The sequence below is a fragment of the Pinus tabuliformis genome, chromosome 5_2 (assembly GCF_031772625.1).
Source record: "Pinus tabuliformis cultivar Carrire ecotype Pingquan chromosome 5_2, CPIR1, whole genome shotgun sequence".
Taxonomy (NCBI): domain Eukaryota; kingdom Viridiplantae; phylum Streptophyta; class Pinopsida; order Pinales; family Pinaceae; genus Pinus; species Pinus tabuliformis.
Window position 1 is genome coordinate 524,147,326 of NC_142306.1, and position 27,521 is coordinate 524,174,846.

A 27,521-nucleotide genomic window follows, 5' to 3' on the forward strand; every position below is an offset into this window, starting at 1 on the left:
TGATGATGTCAACCATCGAGGATGATTCACCATTTTTGGAGTAAAAAGGTAAAAAGTGTAAAAACTAATAAAATAATAAAACTACTTTTTCAACTCATATTTTCAATTTATCTCCCTAAGGTTTTACTCAAATTTCGAGCGGGAGTAGTCATTGGATGAAAAAATTAATTCATCACCTAAGGATTACCCATGTTGCATACTTTCGATGGACCCTTCTACATGAAAAATGAGAAATACATGAAAAAATGTGATTGCAATCACATTTTTTCATGCATTTCTCATTTTTCATGTATTTCACATTTTCCATGTATTTCTCAGTTTTCATGTAGTAGCATCCATCGAAAGTATGCAAGATGGGTATTCTCTGGATGAGGATTCAAATTTTTCCTCCAACAAGTGTTTCTACTCAAAATTTGAGTAAACCCATAGGGTGATAAGTTGAAAATAAAAGTTGAAAAAATATTTTTTTCTTTTTTCTCTCTAAATTTTGATGTAATCTAATCTTCTTTTATTATTTCCACTATTATTTTATAATTTCCTTAGGAGGCCCATTTTGGACCTCAAAATTACCCTAAAGTAAACCATATCAGGACTTTGTATCTGAGTGAAGAGGGATGAAAAAAGCTACTGAGTATTTTCTTGTAACATGATTTTTATCTTATTTCAACAATCTTTTCCACCTTAAAGCAACAATATTCAGGTTCATGTTTGGGTACTACACAATATACTATTGGATTCCATTAATATGTTGCTAAACTTTAATTCGAAAAGCACCCGAGAAACAAAAATGTTACGAAGATTATAACCAGCCTCTCTATAAAACAATGCAAAAAACATTCACCCATAACACTTGACACTCTCATTTGTTTTAGCTACCAAGATTTAAATTTTATAGCACACTCTATTCCATTAACAAAATTGGAAAATGTGAGCTTTAGATGTAAGAGGCTAGATTTATTTTCCATTGATAACAATATGGTAGAATGGGCAATTGGATACACTTTTGATTGTTAGCTCCATCTAAGGCTTTTTCAAGTATTTAGAATAGTCAAATAGTGTTTTGTGAAATAACCTTGCCAAATCTCATAAATAAATGTCCATCAAAAGTGCTACTCATGCTTCTTATAACATCTTTATGATTTCCTTCCACATAATCAGCCAAATACCTCTTGTAATTATTGTTGGGGGATGGTTGGTTTACACAGATACTTGGAGATTGTTTAGAAGTTGGTACTAGTGACTAAAAGAATATGGTAACCTCATGCATGGTGGGATGGTCAAAAGTTTGTCTCATTGTGCAAAGTACATGAAAGCTAGAAGATCTTTCTTACAACCCAAAGATCTGTGTAGGTTGTTGCTACTTCTTCATCTACAATTTCCATTACTATATCATTGTATGCTTTTGATAGAATTTGCATTCAAATGCCTATGTCAAAGATACCAAGGTTACTTCTTTATTTTCTTCACCCATGCAACATCCCAAGATAAAAAAGCTTCATAATTGACAAAAATAAAATCCCAGCTAAGGAAAATATAGAGTCATTATCATCTTACGAGTTGAAGAAAATTTGAGTCCTTATCCACAACTTTCCTCCCTATGAGTAACTCTAAAAGAAAAATGTCGTAGTTGTACACATCACATTTCTTGTGAAGCCTATACATCCTTGCATATTTAGGGTCAATATAACTAATAGTACCCATAACATAGGTAGAGGTGTGGGTTTTTGTTGAAGGGATACACTTGGCATTGCCAAAGTTTGAAAAATGTGCTTCAAATTGTTATCTAAGACAATGGTGGAAGTTTTTACATCTCTATAAATAATACATGGGTTACAATCATCATGGAGATATGTTATATGTTGTTCAACTGCCAAAGAAATCCTTAGACATGTGTTCCAGTCTATCTTAATCTTCTTTGAAGATCCTACATACAAGATGCATTGCTTGGATTCTCCAAGTAGGCCATTAGCAAACATTCACTATATATGAAAGGTTGGTTAGAATCTTCTGCTAAAGCCTATATGACTATTATGCATGTAAATTTCTAGAGAGGTTTTTCCATCCATTTCACTCACCATGTAAGATGTTCCATATATTTCCATTCACTATTTAATTGTAGAAGAACAAATTTCCATGTGGAGAAAGAGAATAACCATACAAACTCAGAAGATTCTGATTCTTGATGCTTCCAATAGTCTTAAACTTAGTTTCAAATTGGCGCAAACTTTGTGGATATGGCGTCTATAATCTTTTAATAGAAATTGGATTCCAATTATTTAGAACACATTTATAAACTATGCTTCTAGCACAATAACCAATTACATATTTCTCATTCAAATTTTCTGTGATTTGCATTATGTCATCATACATTTGGAGTGCCATGAACATGTGAAATACTACTAGCCTCAGAGAACCTGGTCAAAACATCAAAGAATTTTTGAAATAAGGGACACATATTGATGTTGATATAATTCTTAGGTCCATGATATAATCCAAAGAAATAATACCTTGTACCATTTTGTTTGCTGACCCTTTGGTAAATTGTTTAGGATGATTTTAATGGTAGAGAGCTATAATGATCAACCATACTAATAAAACTAAACCCAACAAGATGTAAACAATAGATGGTGTTGAGATTCAAGCTTTTCATTTTCAAAATCAACTTAATTCTCTTAAAAATATAATTTCACAGAAACTTGTATCACAAAACATAACTAATCTATGGAATCTAAAATTTAGTTAATGTTTCACCTTTTGATTGTCTAGAGTATATCCCACAAACTGATCTAATCCAATTGCCACAAAGACATGGATTACCTAAAAAGTTGTTGCAATAATCAATCTTGTCAGATGAGATGCACAAACCCATTAATAACCAGAAATAATACCAAATTTAATCCAGAAAAAAATGTTTACATTATATCTACACCATTCTGAGGTAAATCTTATAAAATTCTTTATTACAGGAATATTTCCAGATAAATTGTTGTAGGAGAGATTTATGTGAAATGGTTGAAATCATTTCTAGTATAAATTAGTACACATACTAGAAATATGAATATTATTTCCTTTGTAATTTCACAACAAAATGAACTTAGAATAGGTGATGGGATTCAGATGAATTCTTACAGTGTAGAAAAGATGAAAAAAATGGTCAAATGGTACAAAACCTCCCCTAATAAATTGTTGTTATTCAAGATCCTGTAAATGATCCAACTACAGAGTTATTTTTAGAATAACTGTGAACCTATTAAATAAATTTTATTTTATAAGTCATTATGAGGAACTTACAGTGAGACCAAATTATGTAGGTATTCAAGTTCTTGAGGAATGTTACCTAATAATTGGTTAGCAAAAAGGTCTTTGCATTGAAGATATATCACACCATGTGACTGTGTCATTAAAGTGGTAATGGGTACAGTAATTAATGATGTGGAAGAAACACAACTATAGCACACTTTTGTAGGCTACACAAATCAAGTATAGAAGTATTACATATCCCTAATGCCTCTCAGGTTTCCAAATTCTGCTGGGAGAAAACCACTGAGTTTATTTCCACACAAATTCCTTGAATTCACAATCCAATAGAGATCACAAGGATTAATATAATATCTACCCATAGAAACTATTTTTTTATAAAAAGAAAAAAAAACTACATGTGAAGCTTAAAATTTTAAAAGATGATCCAAATCCCCAACATATCCTTGAATAGGTCTATAAATATCATTTTTAGAGAGGTCCCTAGAAATTCACATCAGATCAAGGATCAATAAAAAAGAATATTCTACAAAATCACATAACCAATCTTTTGTCGACGCGTTTCGAACCAACCAGTGTGGTTCATCGTCAGGACAAGTTGAAGAACTGATCCGGTTTAGCTTGATTAAATAGAGTGTGCAGAGACTCCAACGGCTAATTTTGACCAAAGGTCTAAGTCAAACCACTAATTATTTTATTAATATTCCTAGAAACATAAAATCTATTATTATTAGCCTATATACTAAGAGAGTCCCTTTGTTAATTTGAGTATGAATATTATAATATTTATATAATCTATTTTTAAATATAATGGTCATGTATAATCGTTCCTATTTAATTAAATAATCTATAGATATTATTATTCCTCTGTTATTTTAATAAATAGTATTCAAATTCTACGAAATTTTGTTACATTAGGTAAATTGTGTATTAATATAATAATAATAGTTTAAAGCTAATGGTCCAAAGGTATACTTTAAACTTTCTGGCTGTGCGAATCTGGAGTCTGGTCGGGGTTCAGTCAGTCGAGTCTCCTTAAACCAGGTCTCCTCCCTGAGGGCTTGGGTTTTAAGCGGCTCTTCTTCCGGTGGTATGGATCCGCCGCCCTCTGGCTCTGGTTGGATGATTGGAAGCGGCGGTGGGAGCAGCGACAAGGTGTCGGACATTGGATCAATCGGCGATGATCGAGGGCCCATGAGTCTGGTCAGCCAAGCAGTGGACTGTGGTGATCGCTCTCCGGTCGATCCGCAGCAGCCAGTGGCCTGCTCTACGGTTGACTCTTCCGTGAATAAAGATCTGCGTGGAAGATCTGATAAAAAAGTGTGCTTTCGTGTTTCAGAGGGCTTTGATTTTGGTAGATCAGCGGTTAGAGATCTACGCGCGGGGAGATCAGACCGTTCCGTTGGACGCTGTTCGCGAGGCATTCCGGTCGCTCAAGAGCTGGAGTCGAAGGTTCAAGGTTTGTCTGCGGTGGATAAGAAGACCGGTAGTGGCGTTATGGAGACTGGAGACACCTTTGCGGAGAAGGATTGCGGTGTTAAGGTAAATCCGAGTGCTGTAAGAAATAATCGTAGCGTTGATTTAAACATATGCGATTCTAATAATAATAAGGCTCTAGTATATAAATACAATATTTCAAATAGTGAAGACGATAACGGTAATTCAAACAAATACGACTATGATAATGATGCTCTAATACATAAATGCAATGATTCAAATAATGCAGTCGATAATCCGAGTGGTGAAATTAATAAGGTAGATTGTAATAAGGATTGCGGTGTTAAGGTAAATACAAATGCTGTGAGAAATGAACTTAGCGTTAATATAAACATTTGCGATTTTAATAATAATAATGCTCTATTATATAAATACAATATTTCTAATAATGAAGTAGATAACGTTAATATAAACAATGGCGACGATGATAATAAAGCTTTAATATATAAATGCAATAATTCAAATAATGAAGCCGATATTCCTAGCGGTGAATTTAATAAGGTAGATTGTATTAATAGTGGTAGTTGTAATAATGTGTTAGATGGGATCGATAACCCTAATTGTAAGGTTGGTATTAAGGGTATGTCGGTGGGTAGTTCGAGTTCCCTCCCTCAGGACAATAAGGTGGTAAATCTGTCTAGTTTTTCCTTTCCGCCTGCGGTTTTTAGTCTCTTAAGGAAAGGTCTTAATTTTGCCTTAGCTCCCAGAAAAATCCCTGTTGAAGACATCATTTGCGATGTAGAGTATGGCATTAAGAACCTTCCTGATAAGATTAAAGACACAATTAGGCAGGATTGTGCCGTTACCCTGAGGAGGGCTAAGCCTCCCTGTAGCAATATCAGCAAGGTGGAGTTTGAGGCTTTGAAGAGCTTAAATGAAAATCATGACGTAGTGGTCTTAAAAGTTGATAAAGGTGGGGCTGCCGTTATCCTGGATAGAAAGGATTACAAAAATAAGATGCTTGACCATCTCTGTAATAGTGGGAGTTATAAGAAGCTTTCGAATAATCCCCTCAAAAAGGTTTCCAGAGCAGTCGCTCGTGCGATCAAGTCGTGCAATTCCACGATTCCTCTAGCCCAGAAACTTATTGAGGGAAACCCCATCACTCCTAGGATATATGGTCTTCCTAAAATCCATAAGGATGGGGTCCCCCTGAGACCCATTGTCAATACCATTGGTGGTCCGACTTACCTCTTGGCCAAGTTCCTCGCTGCAAAGTTGAGACCCTTGGTTGGGCAGACTGAGTCCTTTGTCAAAGACTCAGCTTCTTTTATTGATGATCTTAAGAGAGTTAATCTTGAGCCCGAGGACATTCTGGTAAGTTTCGACGTGGTCTCTCTCTATACCTGCATTCCTATCAATGAGGCCATGAAGGTAATTAATAAGCTAACTGACCCTGATACGGCTAAGTTAGTTGAGCTTTGCCTTACCTCCACCTTCTTCAGCTTCGAGGGAGAATTCTATGAGCAGACTTGTGGAGTGGCCATGGGCTCCCCCCTGTCCCCTGTCGTCGCCAATCTCTTCATGGAGGAGTTTGAGTCTAAGGCTTTGGCCTCCTCTCGTCTCTTACCGAAGCTTTGGAAAAGATTCGTTGATGATACTGGTGTTGTCTGGTCTCACGGTCCTGATGAGTTGGATCGTTTCTTCAATCACCTCAATAACCAGTCCGCCGCCATTAAGTTCACGATGGAAAAAGAAGTTAATGGTTGTCTTCCGTTCTTGGATGTTCTCATATCTAAGAAGGCGGATGGTTCCTTTTCTCATCAGGTGTTTAGAAAGAAGACGCATACTGAGCAATACTTGCATGCGTCTTCGCATCATTTCCCCGCTCAGAAGTTAGGGGTTCTTAGCACGCTTGCCACCCGTGCCGTTAGAATTTCGGATGAGGAGAGCCTGGAAGCGGAGAAGGCCCATCTCCTGGATGTCTTTGAGAAGAATGGTTACAATAGGCACCTAGGTCGAAAAGCCTTCCTCAGGGCTAGGAAGGAACCTTCAACCCGAATGGTTCCTAAAGACCATTTCTCGGGTGTGAACCTTCCTTACATCCAAGGAACCACGGACAGGATTGCAAGGATTCTGAAAAAATACGATGTGCCCGCAACTTTTAGGCCTCTCAAAACTATCCGTGGCTCCCTCAGGTCTGTAAAAGACCCTATTGACCCGAAGGACATGAAGGGTGTCTATGTCATTCCCTGTTCCTGTGGGACTCCTTATATTGGTGAGACTGGTCGCTCTATCAATCAGCGGATTAGCGAGCATTCGGCGGACTTAAGACATGGTAGGACCAAGTCCTCAGCCCTGGCTGAGCATGCAGGGAAGACTATGCATCATGTATGTATAGAAGAGGCTCAAGTCATTGCTAAAGTAGCGCAGTTTCACCATCGCAAATTTAGAGAGGCCCTGGAGATTGAGAAAAGGCCGAAAAATCTTAATAGGGATGATGGCTGGAAGATTAGCAGTTGCTGGGTCCCAGCCTTGTCTTCCTAGCCTCCTCATTCCCCTTTTGTTAGGTCTTAGGGTCTCTGTCTTCCTTAAGGTATGTTTTTGGCGGATTAATCTTATTATTATGTAGTATTTAGTTACTAAGTAATTTCGGGCTAAGTATTAACCTTATCCCGTTTTTGATTCTAAGGGGTATAATTCCTTAGGTTTTTGTCTCCTTTTTTTAGGCCTTTATATTTTCCCTTTAACTATTTTCTTATATATCTGACTATTAACCCTTTTTTAAACCTTATTAATAATAATCCATTTACCTAATGACATGGTTAATCTTAATATCTTTTTAGTGAATAAATATTGTTTATCTAATGAATATAGATTATTAAATATAAATATAAATTATAAGAGGAGATAGTTTACAAAATGACCTTTATGTTTAATAATAAATAAGAAATTATTATTTTATATATAACAAATTGATATAAATTTATGATATACCAATAATAGTGAGTGAGTTAGTTATATTTTTTGGATATTCTAGTATTAATAAACATGTTCTTTAATTTTGATTATGATAATTTCCTAATGTAACTAAATAATAAAGTTTTAACAAGAATACTATTTTAATAATATTGGAATTATAAATAAACATAAATTAGTATTTTTATTTTCGAATTGGCCATTCTGATTAAATAATTAATAAAAATAATATATTAAAGTATACCTTTGGACCATTAGCTTTAAACTATTATTATTATATTAATACACAATTTACCTAATGTAACAAAATTTCGTAGAATTTGAATACTATTTATTAAAATAACAGAGGAATGATAATATATATAGATTATTTAATTAAATAGGAACGATTATACATGACCATTATATTTAAAAATAGATTATATAAATATTATAATATTCATACTCAAATTAACAAAGGGACTCTCTTAGTATATAGGCTAATAATAATAGATTTTATGTTTCTAGGAATATTAATAAAATAATTAGTGGTTTGACTTAGACCTTTGGTCAAAATTAGCCGTTGGAGTCTCTGCACACTCTATTTAATCAAGCTAAACCGGATCGGTTCTTCAACTTGTCCTGACGATGAACCACACTGGTTGGTTCGAAACGCGTCGACAAAAGATTGGTTATGTGATTTTGCCGAAGATTATCTAAACAATGTTATGGATCACAGAAGTCTTAATTCCTTAAGAATATTCTACCTTTGGTCCTTTAGAGTAATTATGTTTCTAGATGAAATTTTAATGGCAAGCCTCGAAAACTTAATAAAGACAATAAAATAAAAAGAATGCACAATGTGTCTACATTTATAATATGTTCAAGCTCCATGAAATTGGTCCCTTGACGTTGTTGGAGGACAATTTTCTTGTAAAACCCGCAACAAAAAATGTTAATCACTTTGAATTTACTTTTATTAAATTCAATGGTTCATTATGTTATATAAATCGATCACATTGGCTATGGCTTAGAGACATTTACAAATATGTGAGGTTGTCAAGTTTACAAAATTCCAAAGGAACTGTTCCATTCAAATGATTGCCATGTACATTACTACACAACAAAAGTCAAGAAAAGACATGGCCTCAATATTGTTAGACAAATAGTAAGATTATATCCCACAATTTCTCTAGTAAACTTGAAGATTATAGCACTTACAAGTAATTAAGAGCAATGCATGAATTAATTTTTGCTAAAATTAGACCTTCAAGATGATTTGTAGTAAGGTTCCCATCCCAACAAAATACAACCTAGTATTGTTAAATACTTGTAGCAAAAAATCCACAAAATTTAATGATTGATGTGTATTGTATAATTAGATTTGAGTATTCTTCTACCATGCAAACATAAACTTACAATTCAAATAGTTGTTCCAACTTTCCCAGCACAGGAGGAATTTGCCCTATAAGCCGATTGTCATTTAGCTGCTTGCATATTCATGTACTGGTCACTACCAATGGGAATTCTCTTATAATTCAAATCTAATTTGTAATTTTTGCATTGTATACATGATGATAGATGCAATTTAAAGCTCTTACCAGTAGCTCAACTTTGTCATGTTCACCAATTTTGATGGAATAGATCCTCTGAGATTATTACTATGAAAATATTTGAGAATTATAAAGGAAAGAGTAACAAAATAAATTTGAAAATTAATTAAAGTAATATTCAAAATGCAAGGAACTGGAGGATATAATTCAAACATTTAAGTATGCAAGCAACTTACAACTTTCTAGTGTAATTCAAATTTCCTAACATAGGAGGAATTGTTCTAGTAGGATGATTATCACTTAAATCCCTGTAACAAAGATACTAATCCATCAGTGCACTAATTGATTATGTGCTAAGTCCCAAGAAAAATGCAAAAGCATATAATTTAATGATGGGATCTCTAGACTCCATATTTTCCATATCCTATAAACGTTTTCAACAAGTAAAGAACTGAAAAGAGAGTAGAACCCAAAGTAGCACTCCCAACTTACATAATCTTCAGGTTTTGAACTTGAGACAATATCAAAGAAATAGGTCCCATTAACTTGTTATTATTCACAATCTTGTAAATTTGGTCTATGTGTTAAGGAAACTGCCATTATTTTCTAATACAAGTCAAAATAAATAAACAATTACAAATTGAAAAAAACCCTCTACAGGAGCTAATAACCACAAGACATTACAATACTTACAGTTGTTCAAGTTGTTTCAACTTCAATATTGAAAAAAGAATGTCTTCATATAAATCATTATAAAATACATCTCTACAAGAAAATTTAAGATGAAATCAACTCAAGGCATTCTATGAAACTATTAGATTAATGACTATTTAATTTCACTAGAGAGATGTTCAGAGGAACATAATAGATTGGTCAGTCCTATTATATCTCATCAAAATACATTTTTTTTTAGAATAATACTTGATTGTGACCCATTTGTTTATAAAAATAATAATATAGTAACCTTAAACCAAATCCTGAGTGTTGCGATATGATCAAATCTACTTAAACTAACTTGCAGTTGACTATTAGTTTTGTTTGGACGTATAAACATTTGAAATGGGGCCTTCCTAGAAGAATCAATCCACTTCATTAAGAAAGAAGCCAAACCCATCATACCATCACAATATGAGAAAGAAAAACTCCTAGGATTTTCAAAGAAGAGCAATAGCCAATATCATTAGGAATTTGGCCATAGCAACCATTTCTTTTGAGGTCACTGCATACAAAACATAATAAATCAACTAAGAACACCATAAGATTATGAAGAATTTCTCCATATAATTGGCATTGTAATAATCAACTTAAATGACAACCCAAATAGTTTAAAAACAAATAGACATTAGACTTATGGATTCACATACATCAATTCTGGACTTTTCAGATTGTGAATGACTGGGGAGATTTCACCTCCGATATTTCTCCTCAAAATATATATTTTTCTTTATACTTTCCATATTGTTCAATGTTAAATTAATGAATTAAATAAGGAGAAATCCACATTTAAAATCAAGATAAGTACCATAAAACTATAAGGTTTACATTGTAGCAATTTCAAGTTAGAGTCATATTTGTTTCCAAAACATCAAACAAGAGATATATATACACTACAAGAAAAAATTTCATTGGTGAGGGTCATGCCTATGACATACCTTTAAGGTTCATCACCAATGTTGCATATGGTGAGTGTCCTTAAAAAACCATTGTTGTAAGTGCATACATTAATGATCCTTTATGATTTGTCGTCAAAACCATTTTCAATGACACCTTTGGTGGTGGTTTTCAAAGGTCCATCACTATTTGTATCTTTGGTGACACTTCTACTGAAGATATTTTTTTTGCCCTCACCAATTCCCTTTTTGGTTACTTTTACTGACGGTCAAAAGATGTCTATCATCATTGATCTTTCCAATCAGTGTTTTATGACAACATGTGATCATTGGTATATTTTTTGTCAAAAGATAATGATTTAAGACAACTGTTTTGTAATCTTTTTCATTATGTGTCCAAGGCCATAGTGGTTAGAGTCAATAAATTTGTTAAGAAGTAGTTAGTGTGTATCATTTCCCTCAAGTAATGAGAATATACTTTCCCCATGAGTCAACACATGATTCACGTTTATTAGGTTTATTGTCTAGCAAATTCCCTTTATATGACATTCCACTGGTTTGTGTAGGAACCATATTATTTAATACATCATCAAGCTCATTGAATTCTATTAATGAGAGAAACCTATCCCTCCTCAACACTCTTGGCACACGTTGATATGCTTTGGCACACACTAACATTCCTTGGCACCTCACATGTCTTGGAACATATTTATACCTAGAACATCTTGTCATGACTAGTTCTCCCAAGCACATGTTGCCATGCCCTAGCATAAAACAACACTATATTAGCATGTGTTGGCATGCACTGTAGTCCCTAGCATGCTTTGGAACACATTGGCATGCATTGACATACATTAGAACTTGGCACACATTGGCACTTGGCATGTATTGGAACATATTATTAGTGTGCCTAGCATGACCCTTTTGAAAAAGGTAAAGTATTGAATTATTAACCCTCTTAAGTGTTAATTTCCTTGAATTTTAGCTTGGTTGTCCCTTTTGTTTCCTTGACACTCATTGACACATGTTGGCACACCCTAGAACCCTACACATGCCTCAACACTATTTGGCACATGTTAGCACACCTCATAACTCCCTAGCACACTTTTGCACTTCTTGACATGCTATGGTATTCCCTGGCATGCCTTACCACTACTTAGCATACCTTGTCACTCCCTCCTTGGTATACCTAGCACTCATTTACACTTCCTATCACACCCTCATAATCATTCATTTGCATGCATTTTTACCTAGTGCTCCCTTGTGTTTCCCTAGTACCCCCTAACACTCCTTGGTATGCACTGCCACTCTCTGACACACCTTAGCACTCTTCAACATGCCCTGCCACTTCATACCATGCCTAACACTCCTTGAAACACATTGGAACTTGGCACGTGTTGGCACTTGGTAAATCCTTAGCATGCCTGACATGCATTGAGATGCCTTGGTATGCTTTAGCATGTGTCAAAATGGTTTGGCATGGTTTAATATTAAATTTATTTCAGATCAATTATTGGAAAGAAAGAGATAAGTAATAGAGGAAGATTTGACACTTAAAATGCATTAACACTTGGCACGCATTGTTAGGGTCCCACCCTAACCCCCTTATTTATGTCATGGGATCACGTCATAGTCTAGAGTCAATAAAGCCCATATTAATATTTGTAAGTGGTTAACCCGCAATTAATGACGGGACCACAATTAGCTACAAATGGGCAGTAGTATTAAATAGATGGTATTAATAAAACCCACGGTATTGGCCCGTGGTATTGCATGTAGGAGTCATATATAAAGGATAGAGACTCCCTGCGAGGAGTATCGTGTCTTGTTTTTGTAATCGAGCTTTGCTCTATTGGAGGTTGCCCCCTCGAAGAGGCCTGTGAACATTTCTCTCTGAATAATAAAATCATTGCTATTCTGTGCTCTGGGTAGCTTTTCTTCGCATATTATGTGTTTGGGTATTACTTTGCAGGTTAAGAGCATAACAAGTGGTATTAGAGCACTTTCCAGGGCTCGGTGGGATCTCCAATTTTTAGCAAATTTTTTTTTTTGGCTACAGACGTGTTCCGGCGTCTTTAAACCACGGGATCTGTCATTAAGCACATAAACCTGTGGATTTGGGGAGGCATGAACGCAGGAAATACAAGAGGTGGTCACGTCTGTTGGACTCCCTTGTAACCCCTGTGGGTACCCCTTCGAGTAGTAGCGCATTAGACAGAACCGCGCACGGACTGTCTTCCACGTACCCTCTGGGTATATAGGAAGCCCCCTAGGCTCCCTTAAAACCTCGCCATAGATAAACCTTCGGCCGTCTTGTAGCTACAGTACACCGAGAACAACACTCGGAGAGATTACTCGCCCATACGATAGGGTAGTCGGGTTGTACGGCTAAGGGTACGGTCGATCCTCCTTAGTTAGCACCCTGAAACATTGGGCCGAGTACTACTGTCAGACCCTTATGTATATTGCGATCTGTAGCACCTAACACTCCTCAAGACCATAGTTCTCTTTCTATCGGGGGATCACACATCATCTATTCCAGATCAGCGGGTGCAAAGAAGTGCAGCAGCAGCAGACATCAGTCCGGCAGCTCCATCAGATCAGCAGCAGCAGTTGTTCCACCATTCAGATCTCTCAGATCCACCAGATTGGAGTAGTTGTGAAGGGTTCCTTTACCTGGATAGACTTTTCGGAGGACTTTTGGTGGCATTGACATTTTGAGGATTTGGCGACTGCAGTATTGATCAGGAAGGAGTAAAACTCCGTTAGGAGTTTTCCAAAAAAAAAAAAGGTCTGAGATCTTCCGGGGCGCTTATTGGTGATCTAGCCCATCAGAATCAGGACGACGAGCTGAGCAAGGTGGTACCATTCAATTTCTTAGTAAAAATTTTTAGGCGGTCCCAATTTTTCATCAGGTTGGTGTATGGTAGAAACTCGCGCTCAAGCGATGGCCAATGAAAGGATAGACAAAATTGAAGACCATGTGAACTCCATCCAATTTGCGGTGAACGAAATCCAACATGAGATTAAAGGAATAAGTATCCAGATACAGAATGCACTCTCGAAGGGCAAGGAGCTAGCCCACGAGGAGGCGTATAATGGCCATGAATACCATGAGGGTGAGTCTAGCGACTCTCCTCATGTCTGGCACACCCATCCACCACCCAGTCAGCGACCTCCCAAGTTGGATATGCATAAATTTGACGGTTCTCACACGTCTGCATGGCTAGCACAAATGGAGAAGTATTTCAAATTGAATCATATCATAGATGAGGGGACTAAGGTTATGGTGGGCACCATGTACTTGGACAATGAACGATGGCAATGGGGGGAATGGCATCAGCGTTGCAATGGACATTTTCAGAATTGGGCCCAATTTGCCAAAGCTCTTCGAAATCGCTTTGAACAGGAAGACTCTTTTTTGGGGCGTCTCACTAAGCTCCGACAGACGGGTACAGTGGAGGAATATATTACTGCTTTTGAAGCCTTAGCCTTCTGCACTAAGGGTCTCACAGATGAGTTCTACATGGAATGCTTTATCAGTGGTCTTAAAGAAGCCATCAAATCTCAGGTTCTACTCCACCACCCTCCCACGTGGACAGAGGCTTACCAGGTAGCTCGTAAGGTGGAACGTGCATTAACAGCCCAATCCAGCCGCCCCAACTTCCCCGCTAAAGGTAGTCCCCCACAGGCTCCCAACACGACTTAGACACTTAAGACTCAAAAGGTGTCACCTGCGGAAATGGCCGAAAGAAGGAAGCAAGGACTATGTTACTGCTGTGATGAAAAATATTCCCCGGGTCATAAATGCAAGGAGCCCAAGTTTTTTCAAATAGATGCCACTGACTACAGCTCCACCGAGGAAGATCCACCACTTGAGGAACCGGAGGCGATCGAAGAAGATAACCGAAAGGAGATTGTATCTGATGAACCAATTATTTCGCTAAATGCATTGGCAGGAATTTCTTCCCCTCAAACTCTCAAAATCAGGGGTTTTCTTAAACATCGCCCAGTAGTAGTCTTGATTGATAGTGGAAGTACCCATAATTTCATCCATCAAAAGATCGCTGAAGCAGCACATTGCTTTGTCCGGGCAGTTTCTAACTTCCAAGTTCAAATTGCAGATGGGGGCACAATGAAATGTGAAGGTCGCTGTGAAAATGTCAAACTTCAAATGGGGGATTATCAGTTGAAAACCCACATGTTTGCAATACACATGGGGGGTCGTGACATTGTCCTAGGCGCGGAATGGCTTCGCACTCTTGGGCCAATCACAATGGATTTCTAGGAGTTATATATGAGTTTTAAGCAGAACAACTCCACACATACCCTCCGTGGACTACTAGCGGGAGCCCCCTCTATCATCAGCTCGCATAGGATGGAAAAATTGTTAAAAAAGGGCCATCATGGAGTGGTAGCTCAATTTAATGCCATCCAGGTAGTCGACACCATGTCTCTGCCAATTCATCCTGAGATGCAACAGATTTTAAATAAACATCGGACGGTCTTTGACAAGCCTCATGAGCTTCCACCCTCGCGAGGAGAACATGATCATAGCATCACATTGGTTCCAGGGGCCCAACCCCGAAATGTGTGGCAATACAGATATCCGTTCACCCAAAAGAATGAAATAGAAAAAATCATCAAGGAATTGTTGGAAGCAGGTGTCATTCGTCCCAGCATTAGTCCTTATTCATCCCCAGTGGTCATGGTCCTCAAGAAAGATGGGGAGTGGCGGATGTGTCCCGACTTCAGGGCCCTCAATAAGTTGACAGTCAAAGATAAATTTCCCATCCCGATGGTTGACGATTTGCAGGACGAACTCAATGGGGCTCAATTCTTCACTAAGTTGGATCTTCACTCAGGCTACCACCAAATTCGCATGAAGGAAGTCGACATTCCCAAGACGGCTTTCAGAACTCATGAAGGCCATTATGAGTTCCTGGTCATGCCATTTGGTCTCTGTAATGCCCCCTCTACTTTTCAGAGCCTTATGAATCACCTCCTCAAACCATATCTCAGAAAATTTGTCCTTGTCTTCTTCGATGACATCCTCATCTATAGTGGCACCTGGGCGGCACATCTTCAGCATGTAGATCTACTCTTTCAACTACTCCACAAGCATAAATTATTTGTCAAGATGTCTAAGTGTTCGTTTGGCATGGAAGAAGTTGAGTATTTGGGCCACATTGTGGGGCGTGAAGGTGTCAAGGTGGACCCCAAAAAGATCCAGGCAATGCAAGAATGGCCTCAACCTAAGACCTTGAAAAGCTTGAGAGGAATTTTGGGTCTCACAGGCTATTATCGTAAATTTGTCCGCAACTATGGCCGCATATCAAAGCCCCTTACTCAACTCCTAAAGAAAAATTCCTTCTTCTGGAACGAGGAAGCACAACAGGCATTTACCGCTCTCAAAAACGCCATGTGTTCCACTCCCGTCTTAGCACTACCTGACTTCACCAAATCCTTTGTCATTGAAAGTGATGCTTCGGGTACAGGTATTGGAGAGGTCTTAATGCAGGAAGGGCGACCATTGGCCTTCACCAGCCAACAACTCAGTGGGAGGAATCTGGGCCAATCTACCTACGAGAAGGGATGGCCATCTTACATGCAGTCGAGACCTGGCGACCTTACTTGTTGGGGAGACGTTTCCAAATCTGCACAGATCATCACAGTCTTAAATATTTTTTGGAGCAACGCCTATCTTTCCCACAACAAAATAAATGGTTAGCCAAAATGCTGGAATATGATTATGAGATCATTTACAAGAAAGGGAAAGACAACAGTGTAGCAGATGCATTGTCGCGCCAAATTGAGGAGGAAAGTAATCTGCTCGCAATTTCCCTCCCCATTCCAGACTGGATTAAAGAGGCTCGCAGGGAATGGTTTTCACATCCCGGGCTCTCCCAACTCATTTCTCAATTGCAGGTAGATCCTAATTCCAGCAAGGGCTACTCGTGGCAGAATGATATTCTTTGCTATAAGGACAGAGTTGTAATATCACCAACATCCACCCTCAAAAGTCGCATTTTGGCAGAATTGCACTCATCTCCCATTGCAGGACATTCGGGCTTTCAGAAGACGTATGCTCGCACCAGAAGATCATTTTTTTGGACCGGCATGAAACAGGACATCCTTACTTTCGTAGCAGAATGTGACGTCTGTCAACGCCACAAAGGGGAAACCGTCAACACACCAGGCACATTACAACCATTGCCCATTCCAGCATCAATTTGGACGGAGGTCTCCATGGATTTCATTACAGGTCTTCCAAAGTCTGGGAACAAGTCAGTCATCATGGTGCTTGTGGACCGACTATCGAAGTATGCTCATTTCTGCGCCCTACCCCAACCGTTTACACCAACTTTGGTTGCTCAAACTTTCATGGATCAGATCTTCAAATTGCATGGCATGCCCACTTCTATTGTGTCCGACCGCGACCCGATCTTCACCAGTAATTTTTGGCAGGAACTCTTCATAATACAAGGCACTCAACTCAAACTCAGTACTTCATATCATCCGGAAACAGATGGTCAAACCAAAGCCGTCAACAAATGTCTAGAAACCTACCTTAGGTGTTTCACTTCAGAAAAGCAACACCTTTGGGTATAGTGGTTACCTCTGGCTGAATGGTGGTATAACACCAACTATCATGCCACCACCAAAATGACTCCCTATGAAGCAGTCTATGGTCAACTTCCACCTTCCCCTACTTCTTATCTCAGGGGGTGCTCCAAAGTACAAGCCGTGGATCAACTCCTACAACACCGCGCAACCATGCTCGCCCATCTGCGCGAGAATCTTCATCAAGCTCAGAACCGCATGAAGCAACAGGCCAACCAACATCGCTCAGAGCGCCAATTTCAAGAAGGGGATCAGGTCTTTTTGAGGCTGCAACCATATAAGCAAACATCACTCAAAGACAAGGGTTGTCAAAAGCTCTCTGCAAAATTCTACGGACCATACCAAGTACTTCAGCGCTTTGGAGAAGTGGCTTACAAGTTGGCTTCGCCACCTATAGCAAAAATCCACCCAGTTTTCCATGTATCGTGCCTCAAGAAAGTGATTGGGAACAATTGCCGAGTTCAAACCAGTCTACCTGAATTGGACGAAGAAGGGTCAATCTGGCTTCAACCTGAACAGATTCTAGACACAAGGGACAAGCACCTGCGCGGCCGCATGATTAAGGAAGTCCTCGTCAAATGGAAAGACACCTCTCCGGAAGATGCAACTTGGGAACCAGCCACTATTCTTCAGAAGTTTCCGCAGCTTCAGCCTTGAGGACAAGGCTAGTTTTAAGGGGGAGGGCATGTTAGGGTCCCACCCTAACCCCCTTATTTATGTCATGGGATCATGTCATAGTCTAGAGTCAATAAATTCCATATTAATATTTGTAAGTGGTTAACCCGTAATTAATGACATGACCACAGTTAGTTGCAAATGGGCAGTAGTACTAAATAGATGGTATTAATAAAACCCACGGTATTGGCCCGTGGTATTGCATGTAGGAGTCATATATAAAGGATAGAGACTCCCTGCGAGGAGTATCGTGTCTTGTTTTTGTAATCGAGCTCTGCTCTATTGGAGGTTGCCCCCTCGAAGAGGCCTGTGAACATTTCTCTCTGAATAATAAAATCATTGCTATTCTGTGCTCTGGGTATCTTTTCTTCGCATATTCTGTGTTTGGGTATTACTTTGTAGGTTAAGAGCATAACACGCATTGGCACCTACACGACTACAAAAAATGCCTTTACGAGTGGTTTGGATTATGGTGGTATTTTGAAAACCATCTCTAAAAGTGTTTTTAGGTATTTAGGGGAGGTTTTTTAAAATGCCACTGAAAGTCATGAAAATTTGAACTTTTTCGAGGGTTTTCTAACAATAGCCTCTAAAAGTGTTTTCTCATGACTTTTGGAGGGGATGTTTAAATTATTTCGCATAAATATAATTTTCATGGTGATTTTTTGAAACCCCCAAGAAAGTCACGAAAATTGAACTAGGTGGGAGTGTTCTAACAACCGCCTCTAAAAGTGCTTTCTCATGACTATTTTTTTTTGGAGTTGAGCGGGGGGGGGCGTTTAAATGAATTCCCCTAAATATATTTTTCATGGTGGTTTTTACCCCCCAAGAGTCACGAAAATTAAACACATTCCTCTACAAGTGTTTTCTCATGACCTTCGTGGGGGGTGGGGAGGATTATGCGGGGGGGGGTGGGGGGGTTTAAATGATTGCTCCAAAATATATTTTTCATGGCAAATTTTTCAAATTGACAAGGGAACCTCAATAGTGGTGATAAGGGGATTAGGGGCCCCATTATCACAACCCATAAGTGCTTAACCTGTGACGACTAAATTCCCTATCCCTTTAATCCACAAGGCATAATCCCTTAATCCACACAATCATAATTCATAACAAACCCCCTTACCTAACTAAAGGTACTCACTATGCCAACCCAATACTCCAGTTGAAGTTATGAGAAAGGGGTAAAAGTCTAAACAATGTAAACTTTGAAATGGGAACTGATACTATTACTCGTTTTGTAGAGATAACAAAAAAGTGACCCGATTTTGAAAAGGGGCGATGCAAAACACACATATTTTTTTTAGAGCATAGTTTTTGGAACTTTAAATTTTTTTATGTACATTACATTTTAGAATGTTAGTGATTTGCATGATGATTTAAAAAAGGGGTGATTTTGCATCAGGCCCATTTTTTAAAAGACCTATTTTTTGAATTTAAATTTTCTAATGTATGAAATGTAAATAATTATTTTCTAAATTTAACAATTTTTGACACTTTAAATTTTTTAATGTATTAAGTGTGGATATTCTTTTTAAATGTCACATTTTTTTACACTTTAAAATTTTTATGTCAAATTTTTTTGACATAAAAAAGGCAAATATAAAAACAAAAAAAAACAGAAAATGTTAGAAAAAAAAAATTATCTCTTAAACCATAAAAAATTTGGTAATTATATATATATATATATATATATATATATATATATAAAATTAAGTAACTAAAATAGAAAAAAAAAAATACATTAACAAAAAACTAAAATTGAAAATTAAAAACTAAATAGATTAAAAATAATAGAAAACTAAAAAAAAGGCGGCCATAAAAATCTAAAATACTATTAAAATCAAGATTAAAACATAAAAACAAAACCTAAAAAAACCAAAATATACTTAAATTAAAAAAAAAAAGAGAAAAAAAAACAATTAAAATTTAAAAAAATATATATATTTTAAAATAAAAATAAAAACCCTAAAAACATTTAAAATTGTAAAATATATATATATATATATATATATATATATATATATATATATATATATATATATATATTAGATTAAAAAAAATCATATATTTTCGGTTTTTAAAAGATAAAAAATATTTAAAATTTTAAAGAACATATATTTATGATTAAAACTTTAAAAAACATATATGTACAGAGCTCTGGCACCTAAGGCTACACCCCCACGAGTGGTCGGGCTATAGCTATCTGATTCCAAGAATCGGATAGCCATCCCCACGAGCAGTTAAGGGGTGGCTATCCGATTCTCCCCCACGGGTGGTCGTGCGATAGCTATCTGATTCCAAGAATCGGATAGCCACCCCCACGGGCAGTCAAGGGGTGGCTATCCGATTCTCGGAATCGGATAGCCATCTCCCAGCCACCCCCACGGGCGATCGAGTGGTGGCTATCCGATTCTGAGAATTGGATAACCACCGTCTGGCGACCCCCACAGGCGGTCGAGCAGTGGCTATCCAATTCTTAGAATCAGATAGCCACTACGTGGCCACCCTAATGGGCGGTTGGGTGGTGGCTATGCAATTCCGAGAATCGGATAGCCACTGCCTGATCGCCCATTGGGGTGGTCGGGAGGTGGCTACCTGATTCCAAGAATCGGATAGCCACCCCCTAGGCACCCCCACAGCTCGCTGGATGGTGGCTATCTAATTCTGAGAATTGAATAGTCACCGCCCAGCCACCCCCATGGGCGGTCGGGCAGTGGCTATCCAATGCATCTCCACCACGCAGGGCCATGACCCTAGGGGTAGTTGTGTTGTGGTTGGGGCTGATAAAATTGGTTTTTTTTTTTTAAGAAAAAATAAATTTTGTTAAATATGTTAATTGTATTTTGAAATAAATATATTTAAATTTTAAATGTTTTTTTAAATTTTATATATATTTGTAAAAAATATATATTTTTAAATATTTTAAATGTTATTTAAAGAAAATAAAAAATATATTTAAGTTTTTTTTTTTATTTTAAATGTTTTTTTATTTCTTTTTAAATCATTGTCAAATCAAAATTTTAAATTTTTAAATTTTTAATATAAAATTTGAAATGTTTTTTTTGGTTTAAAATAAAAATATATTGTTTTTTTTTTTTTTTTTTTTTTAAATGTTTTTTGATTTTTTTTTTTATTTGAAAATATATATATTTTTAAAAATTTTAATTGTTTTTCAAGTTTTTTTTTTTCAAATTTCAGCGTATTTTTGTATTTTTAGGGAATTTTAAAAATGTTTTTATTCTTAATTTTAGTAGTTTTTAATTTTTTTTTGTTAATTTTTTTTTTTTTTAATCTAGTTTGATTTTAATTTTTGAATTTTTAGTTTTTGTTAATGCTTTTCAAAATTTTCCTTTTTTTACTTTATTTTATAGTTTTTATTTTTATTTTTATGTTTTTCAAATTTATTTTATGGTTTACGAGATTAAAAAAATGTTAATTTTTTGAAAATATATTTTTCTTATTATTTATTTCTTTATATTTAAAAAAAAAAAAAAAATTCTTATGTTTTATAGGTTATTTTTGTTTTTTTTTTTTTTACATTTTTATGATTGATATTTTCTTTTTCTTTTTTTTTTTACGTTTATGTTTTGTTTTAATATATATTTTTATTTACATTTTGCTATTTTTTTTCTATACCTTTTTTTTGTTTTTTTTTTTTCGTTGTTTTTATTTTTAATTTTATGTTTTCATTATTTTTTTGAAATTTTAATGTTTCTCAGATTCATGATAAAATCTTTTACACCAATATTTCATTGAAAATTTAGCCTAGAAAAAAACCTGTTATTCCACCATGAACACTTTTCGTTTTGAGGGTGTTTTTTGCACAGTTTTTGCACATAAAAATTTGGTTTTACTGGCATTTTTTAAAAATGTTGAAAATTGACCCTAAAAAAAAAGTCGTCATTCCAATATCAACATTTTTCATTTTCATGCTATTTTTTGCATAATTTTTGTACAACAAAATTGTTTTCACTGCCATTTTTAAAGCATGTTCAAAATTGACCCTAAAAAAACATCATTCTAGTATACACACTATTCGTTTTTAGCATTGTTTTTCATGTTTTTTCAGGGTTTTTTTGTGAGAGTTCCTGTTTTGAGTTTATAGTTCCCCTTTTAAAGTTTACATTGTTTCTACCTTTGTTTTTAGTTTTACTTTGCTTGAGAATACATCTAGTGGAGAATCTTCCCTTGAATTGTCCTGAAAGCTTGTAAGGTACTAGTTGGATTTTCTAGAGTTTGTAGTAGAAAATATTAAATCAACCTAGATATACTTACATCCTCTTAAGGAAGTCTTTAGTTGACTTCATATGCCCCAAAAAATAGAGTATGCACTTGTTTCTCCCTAAACCTAAAATTTTGTTCTTATTTTATGTTTTTGGGTTAGGTTAGGGTTTACAAAAAATTTACGTAATTTCTCATCCATAGAAAAGCTAGATGTCTTGGTGAGTGTGCATTTATTTGACATAAAATTACTCTTGTCGCCATAGTTTGTCTTTCTAATTTTGTTTACAATCCTATTAGGGCTACACATCCTAATACTTAGGAATGATTTATGCATCTTAATATTCAAATACCTCTAGATTGATAAATGCTTGTTTAACTCATTATTTAGCACTATTTTTTCTTGATGATTACTTGTTTCAAGGGTTGAAGCTAATGTGTTCTACTACTATGATTTATCACCTTTTATGCATGTTTTTAACAACCAATATATTTTTCTTCTTTTGTAGTGTTTGGGGATCCTCTTGCACTAACTTATGACTTATCAGGCCTTCCAAATTTCCCTGGATCCTCATACATGCAAACCTAGAAATGACGTTCAATAATAAATTGATCTTACCTTGATTATTATATTCTATTAGTGGTAATTTTGGTAACTGGATAGGTTCCCTCAAACTTCATTTTCTTGCTTGGAGGGACCATAGAGACTACTGAGGAACACTACCTTGTGTAGGAGCCATCCTTCACTAAAATCGTGAAATATTTTTCCTTAATGATAGTGGTAACACTTCCCTATTCCACTAGCCTTATCACTGTGCGAAGGCTTTGCACTAAGGTACTAGACTTTGTGATAGCAGTGCCAATGATCTGTTTTGGTCATTTGTGGAAATTGACAAAATTATTTTGGTTCTTTCCACATGTGCGGTAGAAAACACTAGTTTGGGATTAAATTCAAAGGAAAAGGTTAGGTCTAGTAATTGGTGTGGGATGAGGAAATCATGAAAATGAAGAAGCATAGAACTTGATGTTGTGTAATTTCCAACTTAAAAAAGGTATTCAAACTCCATTTCAAAATTGTCTAGGCTGGTCTCTTTCATTGTTAGTTGTTGGTTGATTTTCCATGTCTTAATCTTGCAAGTTTGTTGGACATAAATGTATTTTTCACTCAAGAAACTATTGGAAATATTCCAGGTCCATGACGTACTTGTGAATGTGGTTTCATTCAATAATGATTTCAAAGTATAGTTAGAGGGTCATTGTCAAAACTTCATTTTTCATCTCCATATTTCCAAAATATAATGGTTCATGGCTCATGTTCACTTGCTACTGAAAGAAAATAAATAGTAAAAACCCTAATAATTAATAGTCAAGGGAGGCTATAATTACAAAAATAAATCCAGAATAATTAACTAGTCAAGAAAAGTGATAAGGAAATACAAATTGAAAATTAAAATATGCATCGGTATTGGAAATAATATTCTTTGAACTTAACCTGGAATATGGGAGAATATATCTCGAATGCTAGGCTGTCTTACGTCCTCGTATGTAACTACTTCCACCTTGGCAAATAAATAAGATTTTTTTCAAAATGAATCACACTAAATATTTAACAAGAAATCCCCAATAATAAATCAAGTACATATCAAAATCTAGGATTGACACATATAATGTGGTAGCCAATATTATCTATACCTGATAGTGTTTAGAGGTCTCTGGTGGAAATATAGTGATCTTGAATAGTTAATATTAAAGTGTTGAGATTAGAAGCTGGTGATGGAATTTTGTTTGTTTGTAGCACTTAAACTTGTATTAGTTGAATGATCACCTCGATTGTTGAATCATGAGCATAAATTACCATGAAATAGTGAATTGATAATGTATACACTACTATGAAATGGTCAATTCACATAGACACCTAACACCTCACTAGGCTAGGCCAAGGAGACACCTCATCATCAGATTTTAAACATACAATCATGTTGATTAGGTTTCCAAACCCCTAATTTCATATGTTATATTATGAAGACAACGATTCCACTTTTAACAAATCTAGATCATCTGGAATCAAAATTGTTCAACCGATATTCCAAATAAAGATGCCTACCAGTGTAATGAAATTATACAACTTATAGTGTTTAAGTGTTTTTTTAAACATTTAAAATTGAATTTATTCTTTACGTATTTCGTGATATAATTTAATAAATATAATGATATTAAGTATTATGATTTTTTTGTTCATAGTTTTAGGACATCTCCCATATGTTTGGACGTAGTTCAAAAAAACGATCAAGGGATCAAGTTATGATACTTTATGGTGGATGGATGAAAGGAATTCATATTAGGATACCTCCTTTCAATATGAGTTTAAAACATTATGTGGGTAGTCTAATGAGGGTATCTATAGATACGGAAAACATGAGGTTGTAGCCCTTTAAATCTAGGTTCATTCTTTAAACTGGGAACCTCATGTCTGTGGAAGGATACTAGGGACAATGAAATGACATTGGATTTGGGTCTAGGCATAATATGCTTGGTCTATCTAAAACATAGCTTGCTAGTATTTTGAGTTCTCCTTCCTCTTGGAAATCTACTTTTGGTTTTCTCTGTGATACCACTATTAGAATTAGGTGGTATAGAAGGAATGAGGTAAACTCAAATTTGATTTGAGCTTTAAGCTAGGATAGGTGGCGATGAATCCCATTACCCTATTCATTTTGGCTACACTTACTTTGTGCACATTCCTTAACCAATCCTCTCAAAAGGGAATTCTGGTTTTCTCACTTGGGTTTCTTGTGATTCTAGTTCATGGTGACATTTTTCTTTGTAAATGTTGGTGATAGTCTTATAATTTCTCAAAACCATTTGGGATAGAGATATTACTCTTATAACCATAATCTTCTTCTAGGATTTTCACTCCCTCTTTGTTTGTGGGAAATCCCACTCCTTGCTTAAAATCACACTCACTAGTTTGTTTGGGAAACCCTAACCCCAATTTCAAAGTCCCTCCTACTTCACATGACCCTGAATTTATCATTTTTGGTGTAAAATGAAAACCATGAAACATAGAGGAAATGTTTCAATGCCTGAATGTAATAAATGAGGGCTTGCTAAAGGCACCAAAAACTACTAGCAAAAATCCTCTACCATTTCAAACACCTCAATGCACAAGAAGAACCCAAACAAATGATATGAGGGAAATAAAGGACTTTCATAGTCACTTCTTTGAAAAAAAATGAGATGGCAAGCATGGAGAAATCTATCCATAAAAGAAGGAAAATTTCTCCAAAGACTATTAGGAAGAAGAGTTCAAAGGTTTCATCTATGACACGAGGTACTTGATAACTCATGAAACAAATATATTTAACTTGTATGTTTTGTATTGGGTGAATAAAATATCCACTGCCTAGGTGGTGGTGGAGAAAGGTAGCTAGTGTCAAGTTGTTTTACAGAAATTGAGTGTGATGGAGAAAACATTTGACATTTTTCAAGAATATTTCAAGACCGAAATTACAATGCACAATGATACAAAAAAATAAAACAATACACAAAAGGAAAATGACCAAGTCCTAAATTCCAAAGGGGATCCATTGAATCCCATTACGATGGATGAGCAAAAACAGGTCTAAAGATCAAAAACCATGACAAACATGGAGACTAATGAAGTATGTAACTGATTTGTAGTGTCATCGAGCATGTAGGAGAGAAATTGACCATTGTATTAATCTAGAACTAAGTGTTTGAGGATCAGATTTGAGTTTTAAATTAGCTAAGAAGGAATTTTGTTTGCATCCACAATCATTGGCTACAATGTGGACTTGATGGAGTGCCTACTAGACACTATAAATTGTGTTATGCATAGAAAGAATAGTTGTTTGCCTAGAGGTGTAATTTACTAGACTATATATTTGCTCCAGTGGCCATGTGGATATTGAGTGAGGTAGAGGTGTTAACCATTGGTGCTCCTCCACCCATTAGTATGCTATTGAAACATGAAGTGCCAAAATACTTTATTATTCATGGTTATAGCCTCATATAGATTGCAAGGATGAAGGACATGAGAATGGGGATTTTATATATAAATATTGTCTTATAAAAAAAGAAAATAAGGTTGCATCATAGTCCATAGGAAAGTTATCATTCTGTTTGATAGGTTGAATTTGTGTGTTGATTACAGAAGGCCATTGACAGTTGTGTTAGCTCAAGACAATGAGCATGTGCATTAAGATCCATGTGCAAGTTGATTTATTAAGAGAAAGAGTAGTGGACAAAGGGCTTAGGTTGTTGGAGTATGTCATGGAGCACAGTGATATATGTAATCTTCAAACCATATTGTGAGTGTGTTGTGCAACATGGTGATTGTGTTGGATGTTGACATTATGTGCCCATAGAAAATAATGCCAAAAAGGTTTAATTTTGATAGCAGAAGAAGTGCTTCACCGCTTTTCACACCAAGGTGAGCATTATCATTGTGGAGGTTTTCAATGGCAAGTTCGAGATGCCCAAGCAGGTTTTCAATTTCACAGATTGAAATTTGTTTCAAAATTGAATTGTGTCAAGATAGTGGGAAAAGCTTATGGTAGTGACATGGATTTGAGAGGCCAAATGATGAGGAAAGCTAAAGAATGGTCGAAATTTGGGTGAGTTGGAAGGGATGCATCAAAAGTGAAATTTATGAAGAATTACATGCCGGATAGTAAAGGCACAACTTACAACAAAAGTATATATTTTAATCTCTTTCATGGCATATGATATCTTATGCTTCTTGATAGTTTTGATGACTTGTTTTGGAAGTGAAAACAACATGAATACATGCATAAATGATAAAATCCCAAGTCTTAATTTCATCTAATAAATTTTCTCAATGGTAAATCCTTTACTTGATTTGGCCTCATAAATTCATGAGTGGTCCCATGGATTACATTGATATGTTTGGTGATATTTTGGATGATGTGATTTTGAAATGTAATCACCATGAATACATGCATAAGTGATAAAAGGCTAGATAATGTCCAACAAATTTCCCCAATGGTGACTTCTTTAATGGCTTTGGTCTCATAATTTCATTAGTGGTCCCATGGATTAAGTAAATAATATTTTTGGTATCTCATTTATATGGTATGGGAACATATTGTTCATAGGAAATTGATTACAATAGAGCTTGTCACATTCAATTATAAGAATA

General features: G+C 35.9%; 1 pseudogene; it reads right to left on the reverse strand.

Annotated features, from left to right (window-relative positions):
• Positions 1–1,048: 1,048 nt before the first annotated feature.
• Positions 1,049–27,521, reverse strand: part of LOC149160008 (LRR receptor-like serine/threonine-protein kinase SIK1) — an 88,203-nt pseudogene continuing 61,730 nt past the window's right edge.